This window comes from Echinops telfairi, unplaced genomic scaffold (assembly GCF_000313985.2).
Source record: "Echinops telfairi isolate 266 unplaced genomic scaffold, ASM31398v2 ScPeMD7_7420;HRSCAF=8458, whole genome shotgun sequence".
NCBI classification, from domain to species: domain Eukaryota; kingdom Metazoa; phylum Chordata; class Mammalia; order Afrosoricida; family Tenrecidae; genus Echinops; species Echinops telfairi.
In genome coordinates, this window is record NW_022111320.1 from 18878088 (window position 1) to 18885174 (window position 7087).

The 7087-nt window shown below is 39.2% G+C and overlaps 1 non-coding gene across 1 annotated transcript; it reads right to left on the reverse strand.

Moving 5' to 3' along the window:
• Positions 1-6097: 6097 nt before the first annotated feature.
• On the reverse strand, positions 6098-6261 carry LOC115872202. The gene has a single exon (XR_004047734.1). It is a non-coding gene; the product is annotated as a U1 spliceosomal RNA (small nuclear RNA).
• Between the last annotated feature and the right edge of the window lie 826 nt (positions 6262-7087).

Below are 7087 nucleotides of genomic sequence, written 5' to 3' on the forward strand. Positions count from 1 at the left end.
GGGACCTTGAGGTGTATTAGCACAATGTGGCTGAACATTGTGCTAATAAACGTTAAGTACCACATACCTGTATTTAATATAAAAATCCAGAGCGAAAATCAGTATTGTGAAATTTTCTAATTTATTTAATGGAGACAGATTTTTAATGTCATATTCTGAAAAATACTACTTGCGAGTAATATCCTTGAACCAACCTTCAACAGAAACTTCCAAAAAGTGGTTATCAAAGGCAGAAAAACAGAGACGAGATTCATACACTTTTATCTTGGTAAAGTGACTAATTGACACTGCTAATGCAGAAACCAAAATCAAAACTGTAATTTACTTGTCTCATTGGCTAGTGTGTTGGGGTTTTTTTTTTTTTCCATCTCAGAAGTGTCAGATAGCCTAAGAGAAAACATGAAATGCCAACTGTATTTCATTTAGTCATGGAGAAAATTAGCAAGCATGAAATAAGCCTCTTTATTTTTGTCTTTATTTTTGCCAAGTTAAAGAGAAAGGAAACCATTGTGTAGATCACTCAGCCTTCCAGACCTGCTGTGGAGGAAAAGCAGGGTCTTTAAAATGATTCCCTGGATCTCAACAAAGTTTACTTTAAATAATACAAATATCTATTTACAACAACCAATATAATAATCGGATCAAATAAGGGCCATCAATGGATACAAAGTCCACTGGATGAGAAGTAGTTGGGGGGAAAAATATTCATCTGGCCTCAAAGTAGCATCGCATTGATTATTAATTTCAAAAGGAAACAGTATCTTTATAATTCAAAGTCTGGTAGAACACAAAAATATGCATATTTATTACACACCCACTCCACCTCTGGCCTGGAGATGGCATCTGACCTGCGCTGGCTTTACAAGGAGGGAGGAGAATTCAACTCTGCTGTCCCTCCCATGGCACTCTATTTCTCTGCTGAGTCCAATAAGCCATTATAATTACTCTTGAGTTCGATCATCCATTGCAATAGCTGCAGACAATATTCACAATTAATGGTGTTTATTAGAGAAGTTAGCAGTCACACGTTAGGATCACAGTGTTAAGGATGGGCTCCTACTTCACTCTAGCCCCAATTCGAGAAGAGTTAGTTCTGATAACATGATCCTGCTCGATACTCACTTTCATGAAGGGAACATTGAAGATAAGGGTGCTACAGCAAAGTGTGGTGAAGAAAGTAGATAGTGCCCAGCTACCAATCAGAATAGTGTCTGGGGTCTTAAAGGCTTGCATTCAAAGAATCAGCCATCTAAGGGAGGTGTCAACTAAGTCCACGTGGAAGAAGCACACCAGCTTGTATGATCCAAAGATGACAATTAAAAACTCGAATATATATATGTATGTATGTATGTGTATATATATATATATATATATACTCTGTATATATATATACTCTGAAATGTCCTTTTCTCATGGAGCAAAAGCTAGTAGAATTTCCAAATCAACTGTTATATTCAAAATATGTGGCTTTTACTTTGGGGGGTTGGAAATTTTATAGTTGTAAAAATATAGAGAAAACCACATTTGCCAATTCAATTTTTATTTCCATGAAATAAAGGTGTTTTCATCCTTTTTTTAAATTTCTAATTTTATTGGATAATGATCAGAAAGTATGACCTATATAAAGTTTTATCTTGAAAAAAATTGACTGAGTTGTTCCTTAAGGAAAACAAAGTTTTAGAAATTTTCCATGAAACATTTTTAATGGATATTCTATATATGAGGAACTTCACATTTTTACTATGTATAAAATCAAGTTTTAAGATTTTATTATTTAATTCCTTTATGTCTTTATCTATCTATCTAAGTTGGCCAATTATGATACTCAAGTTGTTTATCATAATAGAGCCATGTCTATAAAAGTTGCATGTTTAATAATATATATATTTTTTAGCCTATTTGTTTAGCAGTTAAAAAAATAAATTGTTTTATTGGAGGCTCTAACAGCTCTTATAGCAACGCATACATCAATTGTAGCAAGCATATTTGTACATATGTTGCCATCATCATTTTCAAAATATTTTCTTTCTACTTGAGCCTTTGGTATCAGCTCCTCTCTTAACCCCCCTCCCAGGAACCCTTAATAAATTATATAAATTATTTTTTTTTCATATCTTACACCATCCACTGCTCCCTTCACCCACATTTCTATTGTGCATCCCCTTGGAGGGGGGGTGATGGTTATACCTCAGTCATTGCGCTCAGTTCCCCCTTTCTCCCCTTTCTCTCCCCACCTTCCCCCTACCCTCATGGTTTGTCTGTCCTAGAGTCCATGTGTCAAGAGCTTATCTGGACCGGTGTACATGCTCCGATCTAGTCAAATTTGTAAGTTATAACTGGTGTCCTGATAGTGTGGGAAAGGAGGAAGCATTAAAAAAACTAGAGGAATAAAAAATGAAACTAGAGGACTGTTGTGTGTTTCATCAGTGCTACCCTGCACTCTGGCTGATTCATCCCTTCCTTGTGCTCCTTCTGTGACCCTTCTTCATGTGTCCAATGGTCTACAGGTGGGCTTTGGGTCTCTACTCTGCCCTCCCTTCGTTTGCATCTATATGATTGCTTGTTTGGGGTTTTCTGATGCCTGATACCTGCTCCCGTCAACACCTCGTGATCACACAGGCTGGTGTGCTTCTTCCTTGTCGGCTTTGTGGCTTCCCTGTTAGATGGCTGCTTGTTTATCTTAGAGCCTGTAAGACTCCAGATGCTATATCTTTTGACAGCCAGGCTCCATCAGCTTTCTTCACCACATTTGCTTATGCACCCATTTTGTCTTCAGCGATCGTGTCTGGAAGATGAGTATCACAGAATGCCAGGTTATTAGAACAAAGTGTTCTTGCATTGTGGGAATGCTTGAGTAGAGAGGCCCAATGTCCATCTCCTTCCTTGATACTTAACATATAAATATATGTACCCAGACCTATATCCTTCTCATTATATATTTACATATGTACATGTCTATATAAATGTCTTTTGTCTCCTAGTTCTTTGCTCTATTTCCTTTTACTTTCCTCTTGTCCCACTATCATGTTCGACCTTCCTTTGGCTTACAGTAATTCCTCTCAGCTACATTGCACTTGATTAAACCCCAGCAAGGATTCTATGCCCTACTTGCCACTGATTTTAGATCTCTTGTTGTTCCCTTGTCCCTGAGTTTTTTGGCTCCCCATTCCTTTTTCCTCAACTCCACCTCTCCCCTGACCCCCATCCCCAAACATCAGTCCTGTTGTTTTCTCCTCAAAATTGTTTATCTTGCCTATATTATATAGATAGACATGAAAAAAAGAGAAGGGCCTATTAATAGTTCCAGGTCTGTCTGCTGACCTTTATGTAGGTTTTCCAATCCAGTCTGATGAGGTGCCAAGCCCTACCCTCCAAGTCTGAAACCTATTTTCAGGATTCCTAGGGGACTTTTTTCCTATGCTCCCCTTGTTGCTCTGTTGTATTCCCTTCCTGCTTCACACCAGTGGGGGTGGGGTGGGGTGTCAGACCAGGCACAATTCCCACACTCTCTCTGGTGCAGTCCTCTGCAGTGCCGGGAGAAAGTGAGGGGCATCATATCTTGTGGTGGGGCCAGCCCTAGGGTCCTCTCTGTGTCTTGGCTACTTTGAGCCGGAGTGTAGTTCTTGGGGCTTGGTGGGTCAGGATGCAGTTCTCTCTCTCTGTCTCTCTCTCTGTCTCTCTCTCTCTCTCTTTCTCTTTCTCTCTAGCTCTCTCTCTTTCCCTCTCAGTTTGCTCCCTTGTGATCTGGACAGACCAGCCACTCTCACTGGGCTGGATCTTCAGTGCTATCCTCTGTAGTATAATATTCTGGGGAGGGGGGTTGACATAGCTGGGACTAAGGTTGGAGACCTCTCTGTGTTTAGCAGCTATTTGGTGTGGTGCAGACAAGCTTATAACTCTTGTTTTCTCATAAATTATGTCTGTTATCCTTATGTTGTGTTCCTTTTTCTGTTTCCATTTTCAGATTTTAAAGTTACTTACGCTCCTGGTTTTGTAGTACATGCTTGTCTTGAGATTGTTATTATGTTCATAATTTATTGTTGCCTAGCCTTTCCTAGACCTCATCCATGACCAAGTAGTTTCCTAGTATTTTGTGAGATCATCATTTTCTGGTCCAGGGAGGCTTCCAACTGGTCCTGCTCATATATGAGGTACAGCTTGAAGAAGACTTTTATTTCTGTTGCCTCCTTGCTCTCCTCCCAAGAGTTGGGCCTTTGGAATACTTTTGCTTCCTTCCCTCTTCAGTCCATCCTTACCACAATTCTCCAGTTTTTTGAGATGATTTTGTTCTTTAAATTCCAGATTGTCACCATTAGAATTTTCATTGCAATATGCTTTTCAATTTCTAGGATCTTTATATACATTTGTTACACATCAATGCTGGAAAAAGATTTCAAGCTTGGTAAAATAGAGGATCCGCAAAAAAAGGAAGACCCTCAAGTACATGAATTGACACAGTGGCTTTAATGATGGGCCCAAACATAACAACAACTCTGAGGATTACACAGGACCCGGCGCGTTTCCTTCTGTTACATGCAGGTTGCTGTGAGTCTAAACTTACTTGACCCCACCTCAAACAACACATTCTCTAGCATTGTCTACTTATTTTTCATTTAGATATCATAAGGTCATGGTTTACTATGACTTCCTCTCTTCTTTTGGTCCTTATTTTATTTTTAATTTTCGTGGGTGTTTATTTGGGTTTTTTTTTTAATGGTTGTTGGGGTTTATTAGGACATTTCTCTGTAGTATTTTTCCCAAATGTGTAAAGTATGTGGAATTATCAGGAGTCTTACGTAGGTACAAATAACTCTCTTTCACGTACAAGAATAAAGATAATTTTTAATTAAAGATGTATTCCATTATCTTCTAAAAGTGTAATCTGATAGGTAAATCTATAGAGACAGAAACTAGCTTAATGATTTCCTATGGTTATGACCGAGGATGCTGGGGGAAATGAGGAGCTAATAATAATGGATGCAAGAATGAAAAAGTGTTCTATAATTGGGGCAATGAATGCACATCACTTTAATACACTTAAACATAGGTGAATTACGTTTCAACAAAACTGTTAAAAACAAAAGGATAGTCTGCAGCAAAGGAGAGTTTCAGTGAGTCTAATTCTTCCTTTGTCATAAAACAGTGTATATACTTCTAGAAGAAAAGGATATTCTTTCCCTCTTGAACTTTAGAGTTTAAATTTGCATCAGCATATATATAGATATCTAGGTAATAACTATTGGACATCTCTGGATATGTAAACACTTTAATACTCAACCACTAGCTGAAAAGACTGCTGGTTTGCACCAGCCCTGAGGCTCCTGACAACCAGCTTCTGTAAGGTCACAGCCTTGAAATCTCTACGGAGCAAGTCCACTTGGACACGCGGAACAGCCAAGAGTTGGAATGGATTTGGTGACCACAGACAACAGAAGTGTCAGCATCGTGGGTTCAACAAATGTTGCTGTTTGTTGTTCACCTTGTTGTTAGGTGCTGTTGAGCTAATTCCAACTCATAGCAACCCTACGTGCAACAGAATAAAACACTGCCTGGCCCTACCCCATCCTCACAGTTCTTATTATGTTTGAGTCCATCGCGGTGGACGCTAATGGACGCTAATGGACTTCTTCTTGAGGATCCACCTCTTTTTGCGGACCCTCTACTTTAGCAGGCATAATGGCCTTTCCCAGAGACTAGTCTCTCTTGATAACATGTCCAAAGTATGAGACGAAGTCTTGCCATTCTTGATTCTAAGCAGTATTCTGGTTGTATTTCTTCCAAGACATATTTCATTGGATTTCTGGAAGTCCATGGTACTTTCCATATTCTTCACCAACACCATAATTCAAATGCATCAATTCTTTCCCAGTTTTCCTTATTCTTTTTCTGCTTTTCCCATGCATAAAAGACAGCTGAAAAGTCCATGGCTGGGATGAGGCCCACCTTAGTCCTCAAACGGGTGTCTTTTCTCTTCAACACTCTAAAGAACTCTTGCGCAGCAGATTTGCCCAATGAAACATGCCACCTGAAGTCTTGACAGCTGCTTCCATGAGCATTGATTGTAGAACCAAGCAAAATGACATTCTTTCTTTTTTTAAAGGGAAGAGCACGAATGCAGTCCCCCACGACCACAAATTATGCAGTCAAGTTTCCCACATTTGGGGAAATCGCCAGGGTCAGCACATCCGGAGTGCAATGGATAAGCCGCACCCTGGGAAAACCACCTTCGTGATCATGGAATCTCCCCGGCCAGGTAAGTATGCAACATGAAATTCTTTAATAATTTCAATCTTGTCTCAGTTTACCATGACGTTGCATATGATATAATTGTAAGGAGTTTGGTGTTCATTATCTTGAGTTGCAAGATCCTACTGCAGGCTGCAGCCCTCAGTTCTCATCACTGAGCACTTTAAGACCGTCAGCACTTAAGGTCGTGTCAGCAGCATATAGTGTTAATATGCCTTCCATCAACTCATTCTTCTTTTTACAGTACAGCTTCTTAACTGAGTTGCTCAACATGCAGACTGATTAAAGGTATGATGAAAGGAGGGAACCCTGATGCCCACCTTTCCTGAGTTAAACCATGCAGCATCCCCTTGCTCTGTTAAAGAGACTGCCTCCTTGTCTATGTATAGGTTCTGCATGATCACAACAAAGTGTTCTGTAATTCTCATTCTTCTCTCTGGTATCCATAGTTTGTTATGATCCACACAGTCAAATGCCTTTTCACAGTCAATAGAACACAAGTAAACATCTTTCTTGTGTTCTCTTCTTTTTGCCAAGATCTGTCTGATATCAGCAGTGAAAAATGACATGTGAATCCAGCTGGGATTTTGTGAACTCCATGTCACTGTACTGCAGAAAACATTTTTAAAAATTATCTTCAGTAAAATTGTATCTACATGCGGTATTAATTATATTATTTAATAATTTCTGCTTCTATTGGCCCTTCTTTCTTGGGAAGGGACAAAAATGTGGATCTCTTCACTTGGTTGGCCACATAACTCTATTCCAAATGTCTTGGCATTGATGAGTGAATACTTCCAGTGCTTAACTGGTTTTAAAAATATTTCAATTGGTGTTCCTT